This window comes from Falco cherrug, chromosome 4, assembly GCF_023634085.1.
Source record: "Falco cherrug isolate bFalChe1 chromosome 4, bFalChe1.pri, whole genome shotgun sequence".
NCBI lineage: Eukaryota > Metazoa > Chordata > Aves > Falconiformes > Falconidae > Falco > Falco cherrug.
In genome coordinates this window covers 67,494,481-67,521,484 of record NC_073700.1, presented here as the reverse complement: position 1 = coordinate 67,521,484, position 27,004 = coordinate 67,494,481, and the positions used below count along the sequence as shown (strand labels likewise).

Sequence of the window (27,004 nt, the reverse complement as noted above, 5' to 3'; positions counted from 1 at the left end):
TTCCCATTTCGTGGGAACTTCTGAACGATGTACCTTTGTCTTTGTACACAATCGGGTCAGAAAGTCAAATTGCAGAAAATTTGAGGGAGCTGCATGGTCCTGAAAATGCTGTTTCAGCAGACATGTCCAGGTCACTTAATTCCAGGAACAAAATATTTTGATGGTTCAGAGCTGAAATAACTTGTTTCCAGTTTGAGCAGAACAACAGGACCGCTGACTTCTCTCAGTTTGACATTAATCTGTGCCCTCTCTTATCTGCTTTGGCGTCTCGTGGGGGCTTGTGCTTATCAGCAGTAGCTATGGCTCACCAGTTGGGCTGCATGCACCCATGAACCACAGCAATCACACTCCTCTGTCCTTCCACTGGAGGTGGGAACACCTCTTCCACCAAGGAACAGGCTTTTGTTGTGATCTTGCACACTTGTAGTGGAAAGTATTCACCCAGAAAAAGGACTTCAGTGATGTCACCCAAAGCACTGCAGCAGAAATCCCATCTCCTCCTGGAAGCCCCTGGAGTCCTGAGAGAAGACACTGAAAAGGGAAAGACTGAGGAAACCCACCCATGTACCGTGACCTGAAGCTGTGCCAGAAGAAGCAAGGCCACTCATTTCACTTTACTCATGCAGGGGCTGGAGCTGCCTCCTGGACATGGTGAGACTGCCTTCCCAACCTCCATCCTCCCAGATCTGGAGAAGAGGCTTGAAGCGTGATGCCCCACATCTGCACTGGCTGTCCTACCCACAAAGCCAGCCATTGCCTTCTGCCCAGTAAGTGCTGGAGGGCTGTGGACAGGACAGGCACGGGACAAGAGCAGAACCAGGCACTGTGACCACTGTACAGGGCACCCCTGCAGAGGTCCCTGACGTTTGCACGGCCAAGGTAAGCTCAAAGAAACATTGATTTAATTCAGCCATGTTTGTGTGACTCCATGAGCACTGAAACAGTGTGAGTCCATATGATTAACTGTTGTTATTTATTAAGTATATTACTGCCCAGTGCTGGACCTGAACTCTCCAAAACGAAGCCCAGTATATACAATCAGTCTTGCCTCTCTCCAAACAGGGCCCAGCATCAATCATGACACTGTAAATTGTTTACACTGAACTGCAGACACCATAACTTATTAAATAACTCTCTTGTCAGTCAGATAAGTAAATATTTCGAAAGACTCTGAACACCCGGGCAAGCTCCAGCTTCCCAGCCCAGCTCCAAATGGATCCAAGTTAACAGGGGACCAGATTTGCCTTGCCTTTGATGTCCCTGCTCCAAATCGGGTCGAGAAGGGCTCTGAAAACAAGTTTCCCTAAGGGAGGCTAGTGCAGTTTTAAAGATGCTCAACTTTCTGTAGAGGTAACGGGAGGAAGAAAACCACGTAAAGTGTTTGCAAAGAAACTGTCTTCCTGAAGCTGTAAATGTGAACTTTTGGGAGTCAGAGCCTCCTCTTCCTTCTCCGCTTAACCCAGACAAACGAGGTGGATGTCAGCAAACCTCTGCTGCAGAAAGGATGGAGCGTTCACTCCCTGGGCTGTAGCTAGAGACTGCAGTGGTGCATCTCTCACACTGTTGGTGAAACAGGTGGTGGTAGCACCTTCACACAACTGCCTTGTGGTGCAGGCAGCAGTTTCACGGCTTTGCACGTGGGAAAGGGAAAGGTGTTGGCATTGATTCCCACACCTCCATTGCCTGCCCGTGGTAAGGCACTGTGCTTTTGAAAGCACGCCATTTCACAGCTAACTGCTTCTGAAACATTCAGCTCTGTTTTGTTTAGGATGTTGTTTTACAAGATATTTCTTTCCAATCATTTCCAACAATTATTTGGGATCTCTTTCCTTTTGAGTTCACCGAGTTGTACCAGTTCACCACCTCCTCAAAAGGGATCGTGTTACAGGCAGGAATGCAGAGTTGAAAGGGCCTGAGTCTTTGCAACAGGAATTTGTTTTGGAAGCCAGCGAGTTGGAAGGAGTGGAAATGGGCAGCCCACCAAGGGCTTCGACAGGATTATCCCACCCTTTCAGCAGGCCACAGCCGGGGCAACCCATGGGCTGAGGCTGAGCCCGCTTCCAGGGGAGGCAGGGACAGACAGGCCACTCTTACCAGCAGTTTTATACAGCACAAGATCTGGTCCTGTTGTTTGATACCTCATCTGAAAAATCTCCTTGGGCATGGACCTCACTAAGGTGGCAGCCACCATGCGTGCTGGAAACCTTCGCGTGGGTGCAGCCGGCTGCACGCTGCTGCTGCCGGGTGGCAGGCGTGCTGAGGGGGCAGTTTTCCATGCAGAAGCCCATCAAAGGCCATGCACAAAGTTCATTATCAGCTGAAAACTCATTGACTTGAGGCTAACCTGATGCTGAGCCACTGGCTCAACTGCATGTTTGACGTTTATTCGTTTGGCACCTGACCAGGACCTCCTTTCCTGAATTCCTTCAATGAGATTTTAATTCTTCGCCTTTTTAGTTACTTTGGTACCCCCTGCTGCTGGTGCATCTGGGCAGTTTTCTTAAAATGTATGTTTCCATGCGCTGTGTGCATTACTTATTTAATGTCAGAGGCATGTGTGAGGCTCTCCATGTTTGCAAGAAGACAGGGTTTTCATCCCAAGACTAAATCAAATGCTGCCAAAACAACGCAGTACAGACATAAATAAAACATATGTCATAGAGACAAAATGTCCCTGGTTCTCATCTCCTTAAATATCTATTTGTGTTTGTGCACAAGCATAATTATTGGCACTCCTACCTCAATGTATTCAGTACAAAATGATGATTAATTGAGAAAAGAAGTTAAAAAAAAATAATAGTAATTTCCTCCTGAGGTAGCACAAGTGGGTAGATGCAGAGGGGAGATGGGAAAAGGGTACAGAAGTAACATTGATCTGGTGGCACACACACCAATGTGAAATACAGCCAATACAGTCAATATGTTCATGTCCCACAGGTGCAGAGAGATTTCACACATTGGAGTAAATGTTTCCTAATTCCTAGACACACATGATAAAAAAGGACAGTGCACAGAAGGAAACATATTCAGGGAACCTGCCAGAAAGAAAGGTGCTATTTTTTAAAAGAGAACTGGAAACACTCCAGCTCTGGATCCAGACCCAGCTCTAGCCTCCAGCCATGAATACCAACGCATACTAACGCTGCACCGTGCAAGCTGCCACCACTGTTACGGGCTACATCCCTGTACTGCATTGTTTACATGGCTGTCAGTGAATGGGGTGTCCCAGTGTGCTGTATGCACCTGTGGATGTTACAGGAGGAATATTCTCCCAGCACCTGGAGCCCTAAAGCCCCAGGACTCCCATACTGTGCAGGACCCTGCAGCTCAGATAGCCCATCACTGGCATGTCCCCTCTCCCATGCTGGGGAAAGGGATAATCCATCTTTTCCATCACCCACTGCCTTCCCCTGGATGCATACCCTGCTGGCTTCTTTATGAGTTGGTGATAAGTTGGTCACTGGTACATGAGGCTTTTGTGTAAGCTAAAGGTAGAACGCAGCTGCCTCTCTGTCACTGTTCCTATTGACCAGCACCTACAAAGGGAAGTTTGCAATGGTGGTAGATTTGCCCTTAACTAAGTGCATTTCTTTTCTTATCTCCATTGTAACATGTCACTGTTTTTTCAACCATTAGTGATTTTTTCCTCCCTCTTAACATTGTCTCTGATTTCTGTGTCACGAGGGGGAGTATTGTCAGATCGCATTCTCGTGATGGGAGAGGCAGAAAATCCGTTCTGTATATCATGTGCCCTTGGCTCCCAACACCACAAAGGATTTCTTCAAGCCCTGCTCATTATCTCGTTTTATACTTTAAAAGAAAAGCTAAAATGCTGGTGACAAATGGCCTCGTTTATCACATTTAATTGACTGACTGTTCTTTTAAGCCTCTGAAATACACACTTTGGGACAAAGCACTGGAAAAAGAACATGCCATTTACCCTGGTCTGCTGCCAGGTCACATTAAAAAATGTTCAGGAGGTGTTTGCTAGACCAGTACATGGAGTACACTTTCTCCAGCAGTGTGTCTCTGACTGTATGTGTTGCTCTTCGAAAAGGAGATTGAGCAATTGCTTCAGAGGTACTTTTTATCTTTTTCTAATTGCACTAACAACTTTACTAGGAACTTGTGGATGTGCAGCACAAGACCTATTCACTCTGGAGAGGACAGGACTTGGCAAAAGGTGCAAGGGTCCATGAAGTGGAAACATAGCCATTCTGGAGGCGCCCAGCTATATGCACAGCTTTTACCATGGTGAGGTTGCCAATATTGATTACAGTAACAGAACTGAGTAGCATGCACTGAAAGGGAGCACCTCGCTTCTAACTCCTGCTTCCCAGCCCCTCGCATGTTTTGCCTTGCCACAGCAGAGCCCCTGCCCCATTTGAAGCCCTGCCTGGGCCAGCCCATGTGTGGCTCTTTGGGACACCAAGACTGGGGTACAAAGCTTTCCCACAGCAGGGCCCACGCTCTGAGTAGCTGCTCCCCCTTCTCTCTCCTTGGTGCTGTGCAGCCTGCAGCTCCCACAGCTCCCACTCTGCAGGTGCTACCTGCTGTGCCACCCCAGGCTTCACCTGTGGGGTATGTGGGTGCACTCTCACCCCAGCACCTTTTCCTCCTGGTTTCTACCAGCCTTGTCATCCCTTACATGAGCAAGCAGAAATGGGGTTGGAGTGAAACTGCTATGGGAAGGGTGAAGCCATTAGGGGTGAAGGGTGAAGTTGTATGTGGAAGGTGTCAATAATTCCACGTTTTCTAGGGGACTGCCTAGAATGGGACCCTGGAGGTCTCCCTTCATCCCAGAACTAACCTGCATGTTGACTTACAGCTGAGGCAATGGCAAAATAGACCAATGTGCTTGTTGCAGTTGCAGCAGGGCTGCGCTGGCTGTGGGTTGCAGGAATGACAAACTGGAGATAGGGACTGAAAAGCCCTAAGATGCAGTCTGAGAGGGATGAATGCACAGCTCTCCCCAGCATCCCTGAGCCAGGCTGGTGCTGGCTGCCTGGGCTGCTGCTGGCTCTGAGGACCTGCGGCTGTGATGGGTCACAGGCTGACTAAGTACCTATAATATCTTACTGTTGGGAAAAAAAATCCCCCAAACTCCACTGTGGAGTATATAAATAGAAATACAGCATGCAAGACATCTCCTTTCCATCTGTTCAGCTCCCCCTGTTAGTGTGAGACTTCACCTAGAGATTTTTTTTTATGGATGGGGATGCTATTCCTCAAGAAAGGTGTATTCAGGTATGTGCAGGAAGGTAGGCTAAAGAAACTGGGTTTGAATAAAGAACAGATGTCTGAAGGGAGAAATAATAGCTTTCAGACACATAAGGGGCTGAGCAAAATGGAAGTAAATAACTGCTCTCTGTCCCGGCTGTAGACAGCAGCCACATGCTGCAGTTTCAGGGAGGGTGTGTACTGCCTCTGGCTGGGAGGGAGTTAAGAAAGAGTTAGACAGATTTGAGAAATGTTGCTAACAGTAAGAGTAGTAAAACGCTGAAATACTTTGTCTCAAGAGACTGTGGAGGTTCTGTTATTAGAGGTTTTTAAGAACAGGTTATCCAGACATCTGTAAGGACTGGCTTAGGCATGGGGTGAAGGGATGGACCGGAGCCAGTCCGAGTCCCCAGGGACCCTTCTGCATGCCATTTTCATCATATTAATGTAAACACATGAGACTCCTCTTATAAAGTACTAAAAACGTAACCCCGGTTTCTAAACAACCCCCCAAAAAGGTTTCAGTCTCGACTGAGCCTGTGTCCAGTTTGAAGATGGAAAGCTTATGACTCCTTTCCCACCCCACCCTTAGACAAACCTGCTGCAAAGGGGCCACTGAACCCCAAAGTCACAGAAAATTTCTCCCCCCTCCTGTCCTCTGCTGCCCTGGGAGACCCAAGCTGGAAAGGGCAGCGGCAGGACCCTTGCCCTGAACGTCACCAAAGTCCAGTGCCCGAGGAGAGCTGGTCCCACATTCCTGCTCCTCCCCATGGCAGCACACACAGGGCACCCCAAAGCCCAGTGCCACCCCCCATGGCTGCTCATCCCCAGGGGGACCCAGTCCCTTCCCAGCCCCAGCCACCCCATGCTGCCCACTGCAGGACTCAGCATCACATCCTAAGTAAAAGATTGACACCAATCCCACTGCCCTGGTTAGCAGACCATCTAATCCCCGTGATGTCAGCAGGGTTTTGCGTGGCAGGATTTGGCCCACTGCCCTTGTGCAGGTGCTGCTGAAGGGCTTTAGGTTTCATTTCCCTGTCTTCTGGCTGGTAGCGGGCGGGAGGAGGCTGCGGCATGAGCCTGCAGTAGGAGCCTGTGCTGGGGTTTTAGCCACCCAGCAAAATTCACAGCCAAGTTTTGTTTATCTTGGTGGGAAAATGGGACAGAAGGGTGTTTCCTGAAAAATGCAGAAAAATCCCACCATGCAGATCCTCTTTAACTACACAACATATATATGCATATATGTATGCATTTGATTATATCAATGTCTATAAATATATATATTGCATTTCTACTGCTTTCATGCTTCCTACAAGCACAGTTTCTGGGGCTAACACAAGGTAACGTGTGGCAAGGGGAGGAAAAGGAGAGACAGAAGGAGAGGAAACTGCTGCCGGACACAGAGGCTCTCCTCTAACCTCCATTTTTACACTGATGGAATGTACCCAGAGACTGTTTCTACTATTTAAGGAAAAAGGTTCCTATACAAAATCCTGTGGTTTTGAAGTGATCCTTTTATAGGCATAAAGAGATTTTTCCACATCCCTCTATTTGATTTCTTTTTTTACTCAGACCTGGCTACTCAAGTAGATACTTGCAGAATATCATGCACTGGAATCAGACACTTGGTTCCTATTCTTGGTACTGGAGATCAAATATCTCACCAGTTTACCACATAAAACCACAGGGATGCAAAATGAAGTCAGTTTAGCTGTAGGGCAGTGCAAGAGAGAGTTGAATTTGGTCCTGTACCCATCCTGAGGGATTCTGAGCTGGCAATGCCCCATCACAGACTTGAATCTACTGTATGTTCTGCAATGGCATCGCCATAGTCATCTCATGCTTCTCAAGAGTAGCGAACAACGGCATCTGTAATCTCATTTGGAAATAAGATTAACTGTATGTTAACATTGAGTTAATAACATGATTTTTTAGGGTGTGTAGCCTAAACAGCAGTTGGATGCAATGCACAACCTGCCCCTCGCGCGGGGACCTGAACGCTCATCTGTCCCAGAAGTGGGAGATGTGGCATTCATGTCCGTTTGGGCCCAGAAAACAGTCAGCACACCCTGCCTCCTGGACAGTGAGTTGTCAGCAGCGGTGTGGGATGGGGAGGTGACGGGTGCCTGGGCTGTGGTTGTGAATGCTCTTGCAGGAAGACTTAGCCAGATAGCATGCATCACGTGTGGGGTCTCAGGTGTGAGACATCCAGCCCAAGAGCAGATGAAGAGAGGAAGCAAAGCAAATCTTAGGGAGTAAGCCCACAGACACCTGAGAGCTTCCCAAGTCCCTCTTCATGCATCAATGTCCCTGGGAGCATCTGGGTACAAGTGCAAAGCTGTGGACCTGAAAGCAGGGTTACACAGCTCAGTGCTTCATGAGGACCAATACAATCTTTAATTTATTACTCCAGACCATAGTCATATACTGTGCTGGAGGTAGCTTTTCTGTACAAAAGTATGAAACAAGGGGTGTACAGAGCCTCAGTAACCGCTCAGTGCCAGATGTCTATTATCTCATCACATACATATGCTGCACAGCGATGCCGGCAGTAATACTTTCCTTCACTACCACAGAGACATGCCTGGTACCACCAGTTTGCACCGACATAAATAACAACCTGTCCAAGCATCTTCCCAACAAGAGCTGGAGGAGGGGGGAGCGACATATGTTCCAGATGGAAATACAGCCAGAGGTTGTGCCCTCGGTAACTTCAAGTTGTATAATTTTATCTCAATGCCACCTGAGTGGGAGTGATTCCTCCACAAACTGCATCGTATTTGCCTGCTTGCACACTTACTTTTTTATGAAAGTAGGAGGGCTGGTAATAGGGATGGTGACAAAACTACTGCAGAGCAGCTGAGACCCCCCAGTATATCAAAAAAAACATTAACTTGCTACATGGTTCCCCCTTGACAGATGAGGCATGTACTCTGCTTTAAAGTCATGCAAATCTCTGACTTCTGAAGAATAAATCCTAATTTACTCCCACACTGAATGAGTGGAAAATGCTGAAGTTGGATTTTGGATCAGTGGTACGGGTCTCAACTCTCCAGGTTTTGTGGACTCTCAACTTGAAATCATCTTTTAACTGCATATTGGGCCACCATGGAAAATTGTGTGATCCAGCTATGTTTCCAGCTCATCTAGAAGGAATGATTAAGGACAGGCTGAAGAGATATTGACAGAACGGGGATGGAGAACTAAGTGATGCCTGCCCACAGAGGGACAAACTCATAGCACTCTCCCAAATTGTGGGTGGTCTATTGCGCATCATTCTAGTCAATGAGAACATTACACTCATACATGCAAACCTAATTTGAAAAACCATTATTCAAACTGAACAATGAATGTATTGTAACCTCATCATTCGCACACACTGAGCCTCAGCCATCCGTTTTTCTCCAGTACATAGTAGCCTCTTCAAAATCCTGCAATTTGATTTAAAAAAAAAAGAATGCCGTGGGCGTAAAGTTAGCTTAGAAGTACACAGACCACTGATGACTCTGTTCTCATCCACACAGAGCATAAGGCAACCAGATGATTTATTTTTATTGGCACTGCAGGCAGATAAGCTTCCACTATTATGAAGGAGAGAAGTGCTGGCTGGCCCGGGCTGTCAGTCAGAGCACGCCCAGCAGAAAGACTACAACCCCCAATTCAATAATTACAACCTCCTCAAGGACATATTGCGGAGGCAGGCCAAGATCCCTGCTTCTCCCATTGCACGCAGAAATAACCAGGAGTGGTTCTAGTCAATGAAGGACTGGGACTGTTGTTGATTTTTGTAAATGTTGTAGCATGTCATGGGACATCACAGCTACGCTGCAACTGAGTCAAAATGTCAAACTTAAAATAAGAACTAAACACTGAGGCTGAAAAATAGAAATCCTCTATAAAGGTGTTGAGACCTGGTGCCACAAACCCCCCTCCCAGACTTTGGCAAGGCAAGGGCAAGGTAGAAGCTCTGCTTGGAGAGCTGCAGTCCTGGGGGCCCACCAGCTCCCAGGGAGGCTCATCAGCTTCTCCTTCTCTCAGGCAGGCTCAGCTCCATGTGCCCCCCCTGACAGTGCTTGTCAAACCTCTTTGCAACTCCCCACAGCCTGGCCTGCTGCCCACCTTGACTGCCTCACTGCTGTGCTTCACCTCCCGCCTGCCACGGGCAGGGAGAGCAGCCTGACACTGTCCTCATTTTCCCCCTGCGACCACTTCAGCAGGGCTTTCCAGTGTGCGGAGCTCACCGTAACACATCTTTTCCCTTTGGCTGTAGCTCTCCTGGTTTCTACAAAACAAACATTTCGTCATCACCTGGATCTGGAATTAAGTGGACAAACTTTTGATGGATATTCCCACTCTTGTTGGATTGTGGCTCCAGATCCTACCCTTCCCTTGAAGGAGACCTTGATTATCATGCAAATGACATTTTCACCCCATTCCTCTGAGATCTCAAGTGGGAAATGAAATTTTTTAAAATTAAAAATTGCTAGAGAATTCTAGCAAGTAAAATGACTATAAATACAAAGGGATGATCAGGCATGAACATCAATGATATTAACGGCCCTGCAGAATTGCTCCATAGCTTTAAATTTCAGTGTTGCAGGTCTGTGTGCCTCCACAATTGTACTCACACTTCTTAGACAGTAGCATCATATTTTGTATCCCCTTCAGCTGAGGATGAAACAAGGTAGCTCTCCTGCAGCTTCAAGGCCAACAATGAAAAAATCGTAAAGAGTAAATCATAGCTCTATATACACATGCATGTTTTGGGCATGTCTGACAGCATCTGCAGTGGGGAGAGGAACTAGTTGAAGTTTTGTGACTTAAAAACGTTCTTCCCAAAATAAGGGGCTTTGTCATTGTTTTCTTAAGTCACTTGTTGCAGGAAAATGTTGCTTTTGAACAAGTTTTTCTCCAATGGGTTTAAAAAACAATATCTGTACTTGAAGTTTCCAATTTCTGAAAAACAAAATACCTTGAGACATTTGAATTTCATTTGTCAGTGTCTGGTACCAGGTACCTAACAACTTGAAAAATATCAAGGAGAGTTGTTCCTGTTTGTTGTTTTCCCCTTGTTTGTCCCTCTGCCTTTACCCCCAAAGCCTTTGCAGTTGTCCAGGTGCCTCCTGCCTTTCCTGCATGCCTTGCTGAAGCAGTTCACCGGAGCGGCACCAGGAGCACAACACCAGCGACCCTCTGGCACAGCCTGCATTTTGGAGAGGGATGAGCATCCTCCCGTGCCAGCTGTGCAGGGGAGCAGCTGCACCCTGGATCACCCATGGGCACTGATGGGCCTCCCCAGCTCAGCCCCTTCAGGGGGTGCTGTGTCCAAGGGCTGCTTCTACATTCTTTCTCATCCCTGTTTTGTAGCCAGAGCTTAGCAAAGGTCTGAGTTTCCTTTAGCTGGCAGCTGGGCGTGCTTGGTGCTTTCTGCTGCTGGTATTGAAGATCAGGCCTCAGAGGGCAATGTGCTTCCCACGATGAAATCTCGTTGGAAATAGTAAAGATCTGAGGGCTCCCTCAGCCAGAAAATCAGATCCGGCTTACCTGAATGTCAGGTCATCTGGGCTGGAGTTAATAAACAGCTCGGGACAGAAATGGACAAATAGTGATGGATTTGCTCGTAGGAGCCTGTGAGGTTGCTTTTCTGCAGGGTATGGCTCTTCATGATGCCCTGGCCACTGCTTTATGGCTCCTGCTGCCCTCCCCAGCAGCCAGCACTTGCCTGGGCAAAGGGCAGCTGGTGCTGGGGACGGATCCATCTCACTGTAAGTCCCAAGCCCATGGGGACTTCATGGCCTTGAAACATCTCCCCATCAGGACTGGGAGAAAGTGGTTGGCAGTCACATGCTGCCAGAGGCAGATGGACAGACCACAACCTCACCAGCCTCCTCTTGGTGGGAAATGCAGCTAAAACATCTAACTGGTTATTTGTACCTGCAGTCAGCAGGCCAGGTCCCGCTGCTGCTGGGCTGCCAAGTACTGGGGACAGCAAACTGTCTTGTGCTCCCAGGGTCATCCTACCCACATCCCTAACCACATGGGCAAAGTCCTTCTGCCTCCACCCCAGAAATGTCTGTAGAGGTGGGAAAAGGTGGATTCTGCTAGGAAACCTTGGCATATGGTAGCTCTGAATATGCCAAACTGCTCGAAGAGACAAGTCCCTTCTCTGACTGTATGCCCACCTCCCCAGAGAACCTCACACATCTGCTTTCCCTGGGCGCGTGCTGCCCAGTACGGGGTCTGAGCACCCCCATGCTGAGCTCAGGGTTTCTTTCTCACATGGGAGAAGGGAGCGGACCCCCACACGTGTTGTGGGTTAGTTCTAGGACTGCCTGCGCAGGCAGGGCTGTGCCCAAACTGTCAGGAAGCCATGCAGTGAGAATACCTCGCTTTGAAAGAGGGGACAGGGACAAAGGCGAAAAATGCAGAAAACACGCTGAAAATATGCCTCCTGGTTACCATGGCTGTAATCCTCCTCCTAACCCCGCACTGCCACAGCTGAAAGAAAAAGAGTAGCTGGTTCAAGGCAGCCAGGAGCTCTGCCACGGGGATGCCGAGGATACATGGGGAGGTGGCAGCTGTTGTGAGGTGCTCCTCCTGACAGGCACTCGTTAGGGCAGTGCTCCTTCCCATGAATGTTTCAGGGCCCTGGCATGCCTGGATTTGGACCCTTTCTGCTGCCAAGGCATGAGTCCCCCCAAAGCAGGGACCCCCCAGCTGCACCCTCCACCCCGCTCCTTTTGGGCATCACACAGTGAAGCAGGTGCATTGGGAAGGGACCTCTGGAGGTCACCGTGGGACTCAGGTCACCAGCCCTTATTCTGTTTGCCCACCTCCTTCTAGTCAAAGATGAGATTGTTCCCTTCAGCTGCCAGGGGCTGAAAAAAATATGACTCAGATCTGATTTTGTACCACTGCAGTTGGATTTTCTGTCCTGTGCAGAGGAAACAATGAAAGGTGAAATCCCTGTAGGGAAAGATTTGCGAGATTCTGTGGGAAACTGGTATTACAGATAATTGTTTCCTGCTGAGGGGATCTAACAGAACTTTGCAGAAAAGCTGCCCTTTTCAGCAATATCCACTGCAGTGTACCTAAGCACACAAGTCTCTCTCTAACATAAATATGCTCCACTGCATGTTTTCCTGCTGCACCTGAAATCTAGTATTGGTTAATTCCACCAGGATTTCCTTTCAAAGACACACACCATAGTGTAAATGATAAACTTGTCAAATCGCAAATGAGGAGAAATGGTGGGTGCTTTGGCCTCTGGAGCACAAAGACTTGGATCCTTAATGGAAGCTGTTGAGACTTACCTGTTGAAAATGTGTAGGGAAAATTTATTGACTATCAGAACAAAATCTTCCCTCTTAAGCAGACTCATACTGCCAGAAGGCACCAACCTTATTTCACAACATTTGGATGAGCATAAAAAAGACACTTACGAGCAGCTCCTTTTTTGTATCTGGTTCCCAGTATTTTGAGAATATGTCCTTTATTTCTCCCTGTTGAAGGTACCCTGTTACAGTAAGTCATCATTAATAGATTAATAAATATGACAGTTGATGTAATACTAGCTTTTACCATTTGTATACATTCATGGATATGTTTGTACGCATCAAAAAAATATCCATTTTTTTCTGTAAGCCAAGACACCTTTGGCAAGCTACTCTGAGCTGCAATAGTGTTAACAGTTGTTGGGAGAGTGAGTCCTCAGACAAGCTCCCCTCTTCACTCTTCCACTGAACTTACCAGAGTCGACTAATGGCACATGCTGGATTGGATATTGCTGTCCACTGCACGAAGCTCCCTTGCTCAGCTGCCTCTGACAGCTCTGAACTTGAAGCAACAGAGACTTGACCAAGACAAAAGAAAGCTTCTGCTTACAATTATTACGACAAGAACAAAACCAAGAGCAGTGTGACTGTTTTATTAATAGCGTGCTTTGCTGCTCCCAACATTTGCAAAATCTGTGTATCTGGCTCTCCAAGAATATTACTACTTGGACCTATTTCATATGAATTGTGAAGGATGAAGACATTCCTGAAAGCTCACTTGCCAGCTCTGCTGCTCTGCCAGCGCCAGTAATTTGAGAAGGAAGCATGGTCCCTTCGAAACATGGATCGGAGCATGGCTGGAGGACGGGGCCCAACCAGATGCATATGCATGGACAGATTTACAGAAGATTCATTTTCCATCTTACAGTAGCCCTCAGTCTTCCCTCTTCTGCTGCTCTTTCCTGCTGAGGATGCATGTAGGCAGAGAAGACACCAAATCTCATCTTTGAAATAATTTCAGAAACATGCCTCCTCCTGAAGAGGAGCCAGCAACAGAAGGTTGGAGCTGGAAGGAGCTCAGATCTCATGTTTTCCTTACATGTCTCAGTAATAGCTTTATGAAAAATCGAAGCATTTTTGCAGGACTGAAAGGTGCTGATGGTACCTGGTTTAACATGATAAACCTTGCTTGCCATCCCAAATCTACTGGCTATCAGATCAGCTCATCTGTTATGTTGGTGTAGTGGCTGCCTGACATCATCAGGAGTGAATGTGTTACATCGATTAAGCCTTTTACAGTCCAGCATGGATTTAGGTAAACTGCAGTAACTGAAGGGCTTAATGAGAAAAACAGCTTGCACGTGTAGAGCCCTACCTGAGACATATATTTGAAAAGTACAAGTATCTGTTACACGGACCTCTAACTGCTTTATCAGACAAGAGGAGAAAACTGGCAAAGCTTAATGTTCTCATGGCAAGACACATGAATGCAGTTGAAAGATGCCTGTCAGATCACCCAAACAGACGGCCAGGCGGTGGGAAGGGGTGTTTCCACCCCAGCTAATGAGTTCCCTGCACACGTGTCTCAGCTCATCATTGGTACCCCAAGAACTTCCTGGGAAGTAATTGGCTTTTTTGGGAGTAAGGTGAATATAAGGTGTAGTAGAAAAGAAACTACACTCTCTGGTGCTCCCTGTAAATCACTGGACTTCAATAACCAGATTTCTGTAACTATTTTGAACTCTTGTCTTGAGCAAAGGGGCACATGAACAGGTATACTCTGCAATGTAGTAGAAGAGAAACTTTACGCCGTGTTAGTAATGAGTTTAAGCTGTTCTCATGCAGCTTTATTGATGGGTGGCAGCATGAGTGGCTCTGAGCCTGGCATCCCATGACCCACCCAGCTTCCACACACACAGCAGCTGCCAGACTGTGGAGTCCACCTGGCTCCACCAGTCCCTGTCAGACCATCAGTAGCAAGGGCAGCGGAAGCGGGAACATCTGTTTTCTGTGATACGTATGTCCATCGCTTCTACCCTGGACCCTTCTTAGAGAGTGGGAGGAGTGCTACATGGGGGAAAATGTGCTCAAGCCAGGCTAGTGGTAGCCTCTTCCCTCATCAGCATCAAGTCATCCTTGTGCCATAGTCATCGCGACTCTGGCTGCAGAGAGCCAGCCAGCAGCAACCCCTCCATGGTGGTTATACCAAGGAGGAAGAGCAGCACCAGACACAGTCTGAGCAAGAGCACCTGCAGCTGCTGAATTCAGAGCCCAGGGCACAGTCACAGAGCATCTGAGTGATGCCAAACACAGCCACCTTTCCTGCAGGGCTGGATGGCAGAGAGGCGGGAGGCAGGCTCCGGCAGCCAAGCCCAGCTAAGATGGAAGCACCTAAAGTCACCCCATTGTGGAAGTCTGGGTTTTTTAAGAGACTCTGGGAAGGGGCATACAAAAGGGGGAACCTAAGTCCTTAGGCAGCTGTGAATGGCTGTCTTGGATTTAGGCACCTAAGTGCTTTTTTGGACTTCATCCCAAACACTTCATTGAGTGAGTGTTGCATTAACAACAGCCCAGTCGGAGGATAAGCAGCAACAGAAATGCTCCAAGCTGCTCTTTCAGTGCATCCTAGGATGTGAACAAATGATCACTGCAGAAACAGCTGTACTGGGTTATGGTGTCATTACCCCTAGCTGTTTCCTTCATCATTTCTACAAGGAAACAACCCCTAGCAGAACTTTCCTCACTGGCTTCGCTGCAAAGCCATCAGCCTAGTGCACTCCAGAAACCTAGCCAGGCTAGTACCACTGGGTTGGTGTGGAAAGGGATTCGCATCTCTCACTATCCCTGCATCTGACACTGTTAAAGAGGAAGATGGCTCCTGGCGGGTAGAGGAGGACAGCATCTTAAAGCAGTATTGTTATTTCTGTGATGATTATTTGCCTTTCCTTAAATATGGAGTGGCCACTTGTAAGGACCTGAGCTATGCACTGAGCTTTGCAACTCACTTTTCAGCTTCTTTTCTGAGATGGTTTGTGCTACTGCTCATGACCACTAAGCTCATGTTGAACAGAAGGCAAACCGAGGCTCTTCTAGAAATGATGGGAATTAAGGGGTAAGGCTGTGTGTGCCATTTTTCACTTAGGCGAGCGTACTCTGACTTGGGAGGATACACAGTCTCAGGTGAACGCTGCCTGCAGGGCACAACAAAAGGCAGAGCTGAAGTAAGAAGACTCATTTCTATTTTAACTTTCTCCTTGGAGCGGATGCAGCTTGGCTTCTCTGATGTTGCCTGGCTGGCTATAAGCTGCATGTGCAGGGGAGGTTTAACCTCCTTTCAAACCACAGTTCATTCGGAGGCTGGCTGGCTGCTTTTCTCCCAGAGCCTTCCCCAGGACAGGCAAGGCACTCAGAACAGTTTGAATGAAGGATCTCCTCCTAGGTTCAAGTCTTCCTGAGGTGAAAGCAGGTCTTGTGAGGCCCCACCCCATCTGGACAGAGGGGTGTGGGACCCCCAGAGCAGGGACTTTCCTGTGAGGATGGCTGGGCTTAGGCAGGGTAGCAATATGATTAAAGAGTGCATGGTATAAATGTGTCGCAGCATCCTGGTCTTTAAACAGCCTGCCTCCTAAGGAGAGCCTGCACGGCACTTCTGCATCACAGCGCTGCAATATATCCAAATATCAAGGGTGAAGCTTGAGCCAGTGAAAGAAAAGATGGGATAAATTAAGGCTTCCATGGTGGCTGTTCCTGATCCAAAGCACAGAAAATACGACAAGGTACAGGTGTAATTTCCACTGGTGAGTCAGGGGCTGCATAAATTGCATAAAAGGTGGCCTCAGAACAAGATAACCTAGTAAAATGCATATGGATGCCTTCTGATTAATCTGAATGAAGCTTTGCCTAAAAACAGTCTCCTATTATTTTGATGCTTGGTTCCATTTTCTCTCTGGTCCTGGAATGAAGGAAGGAAACGGAAGAATTCAACTTTACAAGAAAAGCATTTTAGTATGAAGAAAAGCTTTTTAGTATGAGAGCTTTAATTTTTCTACCTTCCAAGCAGGATTTCTTTGTAACACCAGTATCAACTTCTTCAAGATAATTAAAATATTTCAATGACTTTCAAACCCAAATACAGTCCCTGCAGACCTGCAAACCTTTATGGTGCAGGCTGACATTCTGGTGTTGGTGCTGTAATCCTTTGCATAGCTGCTCTAACTTAAAAGGTTATTGAGCAAAACTGTGTTTCTCTAATGCTGCTCAGATAACCTCTTGGCAAAAGTACTCTTCCAAAAAAGTGTCTGCCCTCCAATCCCTCCACAAGCAATTCCAATGGAGAACAGGTCAGAAATGGGGATGACAGCAGTATCTGCAGAAGTGCATAACCTGCTGTAAATTAATCTGAGAGCAAGTAAGAGTTAAATTCAAGACTAAAATGTATGTGCATAAGGCAAGTTTATTACTGTGGGGCTAAAGACACAACCCCACTCACTCCTCTAAACCTGTCCACCAGTGGGTGTGGGGGAAGGAAAGAAGCTTGGCAAGCATGACTCTGTGCAACAGGGATGCTCTGCACAGCTATATTTTTCTTTTTTTGAATCCCCACTTGAAGCAGAGGAGTATCTGTACCACCCCCACAGATAACAGCACGCTCCCTGTGTGATTTCATAGCTTTAAGTCAGGCATTTGGAAAAGATTTTTTCTATGAAGAATGGATTTGAGTCATAATCCCTTGACCCCCTGGCCCATTCAAGACGGCCGTGACATGTCATTGCTCTCTGATAATGATTCTCCACACTGCCTCTGCCTCCTCCCGTGGCGGTGAGCGGGGGGCGGGTGCACGTCCCTGGCCTTACTCCAGAGCTCTGGGATCTGTGTAATCTCCAGTGTCAAGATGTGTTTGGATACGGAAAGCCGCGACACTCTGGTATGTATCAGATAGATAACAGGAGCATCCCTTCGCCCGAGGAGACAGATGCCTGGTGCTGGGTGTTGAGCCGCTGAGGGCCTGTCCCTCTGTGGGCTTTCTGCCTGCTCTTTAACCCTGGATGACAGCCACATCTTCAAGGGGCTATTCTTTGGAGGATAAACATAGTATTTCTGGTTCAAAAATTACAAGCCATTCTCACATTTTTTCTCTTTAACAGAGAAGGACTGTAATCTCAGCTTTTTGGGTGAGGCTTTTGGTGGGAACGCGCTGGCATGAAGGGGTCTTGCAAACTCTTGTTGCACTTTTTGAGTACTCCTGTTACAGACAAGACTTTCTTCATGCTCTGCCCTTGCTACCGGGCTCAACTTCTCTCATGAAAAAACTCAAACAACCTACTATAGATAGTTGTCTTCCCTTGATTTCATAAAACCACCTCATGCAGACCTACGGGAGGGAGGGAGTGTGTCAGAAAGGACAGCGCTGCCTTCTGAAACATACGATTTAAAAATCAATGTTACCACAGAAAAAGCCAAAATTGGTGAGTTAAACTTGAATAGCTATTACTTCAGTCTTTATGGAACTAATAAGAAATACGCTACAGAGCATTTATAAAAGCAGCTTTTTTACTGTGTGCTGTGGTCGGTTTTGTATTAAAACGCACCATTTCAGTGATGGTCCCTTCTCCCTTGTGTGAACCTGCGCTCCGTGGGGAAGGGCTTGCTGTAGAGGCTCCAGCACTAGCAGCACCCAAAGCCACACCGTTCAAAGCATGGTCAGCGCTGTGGGAAGGGTGGTCACTCAAAGGCATTTATCTCCTGCTTCTGAAGACAAGCAAGAGGACTATCATGCCAATAGCTGGCCCACAGCCTAGAGCTGCCGGCCTGACTGCCCGCCCCGCTGCGTGCCGCTGCCTGCGTGCACAGGTCCCTCAGCATCTCCGTGCCTCTCTAAACGGCAGCGACCAAGGCTGGGGGAAGGGGGTAACCTGCTCCAGGGCAGGTTTCCTTCACTTTCCCAGTAACTATGGTCTGGCCAAAGCTTGGAAGAGTGTAATCCCTCTAAGCTCTATTTCTTCATATTTACTGCTGTAATGTATAGGTTCTTTTGCCATTGGTATATGTTTTTGTTTGTTCCTTACAAACCTCAGGGCTTCAGTTGTATCGTACAGCAGTGACTTTCACAGCCTACTTGTATCAGTGAAAATAAATAAGAATCCTTTTATCAGTACTGTATTTGCCATCTTACAGGGAACTTTTTATACATATACATTCAGGAAAGGGAGGAGACATTCCCAAACCACCTCTCCTGTTTCTACATTACTTCACATACCTTTATCACCCTGGCCTCGTGCACCTCCTCCCCCAGGTGCCCTGCTATTTCAGATGCTATTCTCTCAGATAAAGCTGCTCAGCCTACTCTGTGTGTGTGCAGATTAAATCTTCTATATTGCTAAGCATATGTTTGCAGCTGTTTTGAAGATGAAGTTGCTTTCCTTTTTTTTCAGAGTAGATTTGCAATTGGTTTCATGAAAAGGGCAAAGATTTTTTTTAGCTAATGCCTGTGGGCAACCTAAATTTGTTCTTATCCTTCACTGTAACTCCAACAGGTCAGTGTCTGAACTTGCCAAGTACATCTGGAGTCACAGTTGGATGGTACTGAGCTGTAGCGAGAAATTTGGTGGGAGGACAGGGTGCATCCTCCTGCTTGACTAGACCTGATATCACAGCTATCAGGCATGACCTGATGGGCCTGCTGAGTGTTGGCTGGGAGTCACTGAGCACTCACAGGTAATGGCAAAGTGGGCATTTCCCTGGAGATCATCAACATCTTGTGGTAATACATGACATCTGACCAGGGCCTGCTCTTCTTTTACCTTATTTGAAGTGTGTTTTCTACCAGCACTAGTCCACACAGTGATGTTAATGAGACCCACAGCTCTTGCTAACCCCTGCTTTTTGAATAGAGAAATCAGGCTAAAACCTTGCCTGTGCTTGGAAAAAGACCTTTTCCCAGCTGCACACCTCTCAGCCGTGACCCCACCTCCCAGTGTCTGAGACTTCACTCCCTAATGAGTGAAGCCCACATCACTAGCAGGAATGACAACGTGGCAGTCACAGCTCAGCCTCCAGAGGTACCCTCCTGGAGATCAATGGGGCTACAATATCTGTGCTGTACTGCTTGTGTACCCTTGTACATAATGCATCAAATCTATATTACTTAATAAAGTCAATGTAGGGATTAGCCTTCTTTAGAGTGGCAAGCATCCAAATTTTAAACTAGGAAAATAGGATAGATCCAACATCAATATGCTCTGCTACTGGGCAACTATTCCTCTTTCATCTTCCCCTACCTTTGGGGATGACTCTCTCCCTCCCCAGGCTCGACACCTTGCTGGGAGGCCAGCTAGGGCTCCTAACCCTTCTAGAGAGCTTTTCAACGGAGCGACTGTACAAATATTTTGGTCAGGAAACTCTCCTGAAAAATGAGGCCTAACTGTTCTGTTCCTCAGCTGGGTGACGGGGCTAATTACTGTGATAACTTCCCATCTCTCTCCTGGGTGTTATGATGAGAAACTCATTAATATTTGCTGAGCATCCTGAGCCAAGTCCTTGAGTGAAAGAGCTGTAAGGATTATTTTAACAATATTTAGCACTTCAAAAGTTTTGGAAGCACTACTTAATTTTCCCAAACGTAAACCAGCTAAATTCTGATGGCTAATTTGTGTGCCACACCTCTTAGCCTTTTTGGCAGTCTTCACAATGTTCGGGAACACACAGGGTATGGGTGTACACTTCCTCTGTGGTAACTAGTCTTATTTTTTAGCGCTTTTTTCTCATTTTTTCCTCCCTCCAGCACACATTCACATGTCATACTTTAGGACTCTGAGGTATATCCAGCAGACGTGATAGCTGAGTCTTTACATCTAAAGGAAAATATTCTCCATCAGTGCACCATTACTCCTCCCCATCAGCCTGTGGTCCAACACCTTGCACAGACACCGATTGTTGTGTATTAAATTGTCCTTGCAGAATGGTCACCACCCGGCACCGTGAACTATTTCCCTCTATTCAATACACACCCATCCCATCTGCTTCTTTGGGATGCTTAGGAAGTGATAAAGTAGTTCAAGAACTGAATCCCCAAATACCAGGTCAAAATACAGCCAAAGAAGCACCAAAGAACTGGCAAATGAAAACGCCCCCTCTCCCCAGCAATGCTTAGTGTTTCCCTTGATGTAGCAATAAAATATCTGAAGCTCCTCTGTTCCAAACTAAAAAGAGGTGCCAATTCTATAAACAGGTGATTACTGGCAGGATGGGTAATGTGACATGTTTTCTTGCAAAAGGGTAATAGCTGTTTTGTTTATGACTAGCATCTGTTCTAAGAAAGTTTAATATATCATGGCTGTAACATGCCATATAGGACGGACAAGAGGAAAAAATAAGCATGGATTTAATAGCACATCTGTGGCTAGTTAGTTATGGTAAACTTCAGGTATGTGGTGATTTCAGTGTATGTTCCTAAATACATTCCCGGCAACTGGATCTAAGACAAAAACTGTTACAGTCTTTCAGGGAATAATCAATGCACCTAGTCACTTCAAACCACACCAAATTATGAAGAAATCTGATTGATTTCAATGTAAAAACTGCTAATGTAGGATCACCGCTGGAAATGAGGCTCCAAGCCTTGCAACAACCTGTGTAGGAATGGCAAGAAAGCTTTGGCCCCGAGCAGCAACACTGACAATGGGATGTAAAACATAAACAGTGGACTCAGGGAGGTTTTGAGGCCAGAAAGAATTATAAAAGCATAAAGGAGTAATAACTTGCACTGAGCAGAGCAGGACTTCCCAGTCACTCATCACAGCAATGGCACGCAGCAGTGCTGCTGCTGAAGAGCTGGCTGGTGTGCAGCATGCCTGTGTGTTTTTCCTTTTCCCTTCCCTGTGCATTAATTCATCTGTATTTCTCCCATCTGGCCTGTCTCTCATGTTTGTGTGTTCCTGTTTTCCACGATTTGTGTCCATAACGGCCACTCACGCAGACTTGCAGGCGCTGCGCCGTGTCTCCCGAGGAGCTGGGCCCTGGCGTTCCCTTCTTGCCCAGGCACACAGTCTCGCTCTACCGTGTCCTGTGGGAGGCTGATCTGAACCTGACCGCTGTGGCACAGGGAACGGCTCTACTGCTTGCTGGGTTTGTGCAGCCCCTCTGTGCTCCTGTCCAGATACCCACCTTTGCCTCATACAGCCACCACCAGCTTTTCATTCATGGCTTCTTTGCCCTTCTCCTTGCTCCCTGCAAGCCATGCAAAGCAGTGGGGCAATAACAGCTCTCTCTGTTGTCCCGTCATGTCCCCCTGCCCCATCACACCGATTTTCACCCACCTCAGGAGTCCTCTGTAGCAGACCAGAGGCTTTATCACTCTTTTCTCTTCTGCAAACCCCATCTGTACATTCCTCTCACAGCCATATGTAGTTCTTCCAGACTTTTTGAGGCTGAAGCTCTGAACTGAAGAATGTGTGACTATGGTCCCTTTCTCAGAAAGAGCCAGGAGAGGGAGATCTCAGGTGGCTGCAGGACTGTGGGCTTTGCAGGGGAGCAATCAATGCTCTATCAATTGTGAACTTTTACTCTGACCATCAAAAAGCAAAATCGTTTTCCTGCCGCCTCTGTTTTTCTTCATCTTTGCCCTTCTCCTGGCAGTCACAGTCTGCATGGCAGTAGCTACCTCAGACCACAACCCCATTTACCTGGACACTGAGTTAAGGCAAAACCAGAAGCAACATCTGCCCAAAGACTTTGCCTTCTAACAGGCAGAGGACAAGACACAGCAGGAGCAAAGGGAGTCCCTAAAAGCCTTGCTGCTGCTGAGGAGCACAGCACTCAGGCTTCCCAAACAACAGACTGATGGCTTCATGCACTACACCAGCCCCCTGGGCAATCCTGCTTGGACACAATTTGGGGCTGCCAGCTGACATCGGTCATTGTGAATCCAGCCCAGGACATCCCTCAGATTGTCTCAAAAATCAGGCAATTTGCTTTCTGGTGTCTGACTGTGGAGCTGTGTTCAGCTTGGGTTTTCAGGCTTTGCTCTTTAACAGGAGAGCTAGAAGCACAGGTGGCAGTTTTCTTTTTTTAGGAGGAAAGCTCTGTTTCTCAACTCAAGGTCATTTGACTTCACTCAGGGGAAATCTTCAGTGACTGCAGGTCTCCAAACAAATTTGCAGAAGTGCCTTCTTCCAAGGGCTGCACCTCCCTTTGCAGCCTATGAAGTGTTCTCAGAAGAGGTGTAACAAAAAATACCCCCAGGTGCAGAGAGGCAGCTCTGAGGTGTGCTGTCCTCTATGCTTTTATTGTACTCTCTGCAGGCTGTGACCTCCTGAAGACAAAAAGTTGTCCCTTCCCTTCACCTTGACGTTGTTCAGTAAATGATCCAGATTTCCTTTGCTGGAGTGGCAGCTCCAGCCTGTGCCGTCCCTCTTCCCAAACCCTAAAGCCAGTGCCGCAGCAACTTCCCCAACAGCAAACTGAGAGCTCCAGCAGCAAGGACCTGCTCAGTGCGGTGCATTGTAACTGCCCAACAGGGAGAAAAAACTTTTTGGCTCAGGAAGGAGGGCTGTAAACAGGACTCTCTCCTACAACCAAGGAGAGAAAACAGCTTAGAGCTGCAGCCATGCAGATGAGAAAATCATCCTGGAATTTTTTTCATACAAGACAGTAGAGACAGGTATTTAAAAAACCCACAACTCCCAATTTGCCTGTCAGACTCAAGATATTAAAATAATAAACTAACTTGTGCCAGCACGGTTTCCTTGATGGAAACCCATGTTATCGTCACACCCACAAGGAGCTGCTCTGTGACAAACCCTAAACTTTCTACCGATTCACTGTGTCAGGTACAAGGCTTTACCATGGGAAAATATGGGAGTTTCCCAACCAGCAAAGCCATGGAGAACTCTGCAGGTGCCCTGCAGGGACAGGGTGTAAGGTGTCTGCACGGGGTCCTGCTGGAGGTCCCCTTGCCACCAGTGGCATTGCTCTTGGTGGATGGTTCATTTGTCAGCAGCTGCAGGCTCAGAGCTTCACTGCTGGAAGACAAAAGGAGATGTCCATAGTAAAGCAGGTCAATGACAATTACTCCCAGCACCCTACAAAATCGGGGCACCAGGAAACCTGTATATGGTTCTGGGCTCTCCTGCAGACTTCTTTGTGACCTTGGACTCATCACGTAACTTCACTGCCCTTGTTTTCCCGCTATTAAGTAGAGCACGTACTGAACAGGACTCAATTTATGAACATGTGTAAAGCACTGCCTAGGGTAAAAGTCAATTAAGACATAGTCAGCAGCTGATGGACGCAAGCAATTACTGAAGTAAATGATTCACAAACACACTTTTTCAAGAGTGTCATTAAACCAAAACAGATTTGCAAATCATTCACCTGTTTCTAGAGGCTGAATAAATCACAGGGAGGGGAGACATGGGGAAGCAGCCACCCAGCAAGGCTTCAAAAATGTTTGCAGATGTCATAGAGAAAACCATGGAGAGGACAAGCCCTTTAGGCACGCAACTGGGTGCCAGCGGGCACAGCGAGTTTCAAAAGGGTATCCTCTGGTCCCTCTCCATCCTTGATGGACTCCAGTCTTCCCTTCTGCAGATTTTCCTTGTGCTGAGCAATTTGATGTCTGTCTTCTCAGCTGAGCCATGGACTGAGCTCAGCTGCAGCGAGAGAGAGGAGGAGGTAGGTGCCTGTTCAACTTTACATATAAAACAACCTGCCTCATGTAAGGGCATATTGCTGGCAGACCTGGCGCTGCCGGGGCAGGCTCCTGGCTCAGGCCCTTCTGGGTTACCTCTCTGGAAGGATGCAGTGCCTCTGGACACGTCCTCGACTCGGCTTTGCTGTGAAGCGCCCAGGGAACAGACTCTGTGACGGGTGGGCTTTGGTCCCTGAAGCTAACCAGGGCTCGCCTTTTTTAGCTTGCAAGTGCCTCACCCACGCTTCACCGATAGTGCAGGACATCAGCTCCCCAGCGCACAAGGCAACGTGTTTACAGGGATGGGTTCAAGGAGGATCGGTGGATCCCGGGCTGGGAAGCCAGCGTGTAACGCCTGCGAGGGCTGCTGCCTGCGAGGGCTGCTGCCTGCGGCTTGCTAAGGGCAAAGCAGCGCTTCCCCGTGCCGTGAGCACGGCTCCGCGGGTGGGGATCTGATGCGCTGCTGCCCCGGGAGCCGCCCCGGCCCCACGGTGCTGGGGACCCTGCGGAGCGACGCGGGCACCGTGCCGCGGCCACCCGGGCTGTGCCAGGGCTGCTCTGCGCGGGGCCGGGGCGGGTGCAGCGGGAAAGCAAAACCAAAAAAACAGGGCAAAAAATGAACAAAAAAAATTCAAAAAGGGGAGGCGGGGGGGAGGCAGGGAAAACCTATTCTGCAACGTCTCCCCGGTGGAGCGACCAGCGCTACCCGGCCGGGATGCGCCGAGCCCGCGGGCGGGGCGGGGGGGCGGGACGGGACGGGACGGGACTGGGGGGGCGGGACCGGCCCCCGCCCCGCCGCGGGCTGGCGCCTCCCGGCTGCCGCGGCCGCTGAGCGCGGCGGCCCCAGCCGCCACCGAGGGTCCTGCGGCGGCCGCCCGGAGAGGTGAGTGCCGGCGGGGCGCGGCGGGGGCAGCGGGCTGCCGGCGGGGCGGCGGGCGGGCGGCGGGGCTCGGCGGGGCTCGGCGGTGTCCCGGGGCGGGCGGCAGATGCGCGGCACCGGGGGGTTCCCATCGCCGCTCCGTGCGCTTTGCACCTGCTCGCTGCTCTCGCCCCCGTCGCCCATCGCTCCCGAGGGCTCTCCGGGCCGTCCCCAGCCCCGCGCAGGGCCCGCTCCCCTGGGGACCCCTGGGCGGCCGCCCGGGCAGGGTGGTGGCTGCCGCTCCCGGGAGCCGCTCACCTTCACTGCCGCTGCCGCCCACCGCCGTGTGGCACCGGGGTCGGGAACACCAGCTGCCGCCCCTCCTGGTATTTATTCTCATTCTGGGATTTACAGAGTGGTCAAGTAGATCTTGTGGCTTATTTCCTTTTTCGTGGTTGTTTGAAGCCGTGTACTGTTGCAAAGGAGACAAAAAAAAAAAAAAAGCACCGTTATGTCAGAAGGAGATCTGTGCTGTTATGTCACTTCATAATTGCCTCAGAATTACAAATTATGGCCTTAGTCTGCTGCTGGATCTGTGCCAAAGGACTCTTGCATCTATTAAGGGTTTTGAATTTTTTTTTTCCCTTTCTTTTTTGTCAGGAGTCGAGAATAATGGCTTTTTAGTGGCCCGGACCCTACATGTTAAGTTACTCCAGCATCTGTAAGTGAAAATGCAATGTAACTGTTCTGAGTAGTCAGTCTGATCCACACAGTCAAGTCATTAAATCTTGGTTAGTGACAATGAGAATTGTGTCCTGCCGAAAAGTATTCAGCTATATTTCTTTGCATGGGCTGAAGCATTTTCTCTTTGTTGCTTTGGAAGTTCGAATTCTGCCCAGAAACACTGTTGCTGTTTGTGGGTAACAGACACATGGAAAATAGCAACTTTCCAGCTTCATATAAAGAATATCAGACTAACGACAGAGAAGGGCTCTGCAGTTCAGAGATGCAGCCACTGTGAGAGCCCCGAACTTGTGCCAGTGCTTAGTTTGTAATCACAGAGGCTAGATCTGCCCTACCCTGCTATGCTCTTGCAGTCCTACCACTCACCATGGTACCACTTGGAGGAAAAAAATTGTGATCCTGCTAGCTATCCCCTTTGCCAAGGATGCAAAGTCCACGGGAGGTCAAGGTGGGCTTCTGCCATGGGGTACAGAAGCTGGGCAGGGCTGTCTCTCCTGAGGCAGGATGCTCTCCTAAGCAGTGCCATCGGGGCATGTCATAATACCAACTAAAATACCAATTTAGTGTGTTGTTTCAAAGGCTGGGCCCACTTCTGCATCCTCCATTCCTATGGTAATGTTCAGGATTTCTCCATGCTGCAACATGTATTTGCCAGCTCTTGGAAAAGACGGATTGTTCCGTCTGCCGGGCTGTGTGTATCAAGTGGCATATTACAGTAGTATATTGTTCTTTAGATGCATAATTTCACTGGCCTCTTATGACCTAAAAAGCACACAGAAAATAAACAAGGGCATATTGTTCAGTGGGAAGGATGCAGAAAATTCTTCTGCCTTAGCTGTTAGTCAGGGAAAGATTACATTTAAGTGTTTCTCCTGACTGTCAGAGAAATGCCATGGCACATGTGAGCTTGGGTTTTGCCAAGCAGGCTTTATTTCTGAACTTCTCAGTCACCTTGGAATTAGTTACGAGTGCGTAGCAAAGTCCTGCCCAAATCTCCTCTTCTAATTAATTTGGCCAGAGGCCATCCTAATTAACCTTGAGGGAGTTCAGGGGTGGGAGAGCTTGGTATGAAGCAATTGTTTTCTTCTAATTTGCTGTTCACAATGTGTTGACCAAGCCACGAGCTGCATCTCTAAAATCCTCTGGGTCTCTTGCTGAAGCCATTACACTGGTTTATTTGTTTTTTAACAGATGTTGTTTTGCACTTCTTGAGTGGAA

At 48.2% G+C, this 27,004-nt stretch overlaps 1 protein-coding gene across 4 annotated transcripts in view; it reads left to right on the top strand.

Annotated features, from left to right (window-relative positions):
- JCAD (junctional cadherin 5 associated) overlaps positions 1-27,004 on the top strand; it is a 66,534-nt gene that overhangs the window by 8,610 nt on the left and 30,920 nt on the right. The window contains exons 1-2 of one of the 4 annotated variants that reach the window (XM_055708840.1): positions 25,005-25,066; positions 25,703-25,763. The exons of 1 other annotated variant lie outside the window; for it this stretch is intronic. The gene's annotated coding sequence lies outside the window, so the exon portion shown is untranslated. Of the gene's footprint in view, positions 1-24,963; positions 25,067-25,702; positions 25,764-27,004 lie in introns of those variants that run through there. 2 more of the 4 variants (XM_055708842.1, XM_055708841.1) reach the window with 2 other exon arrangements.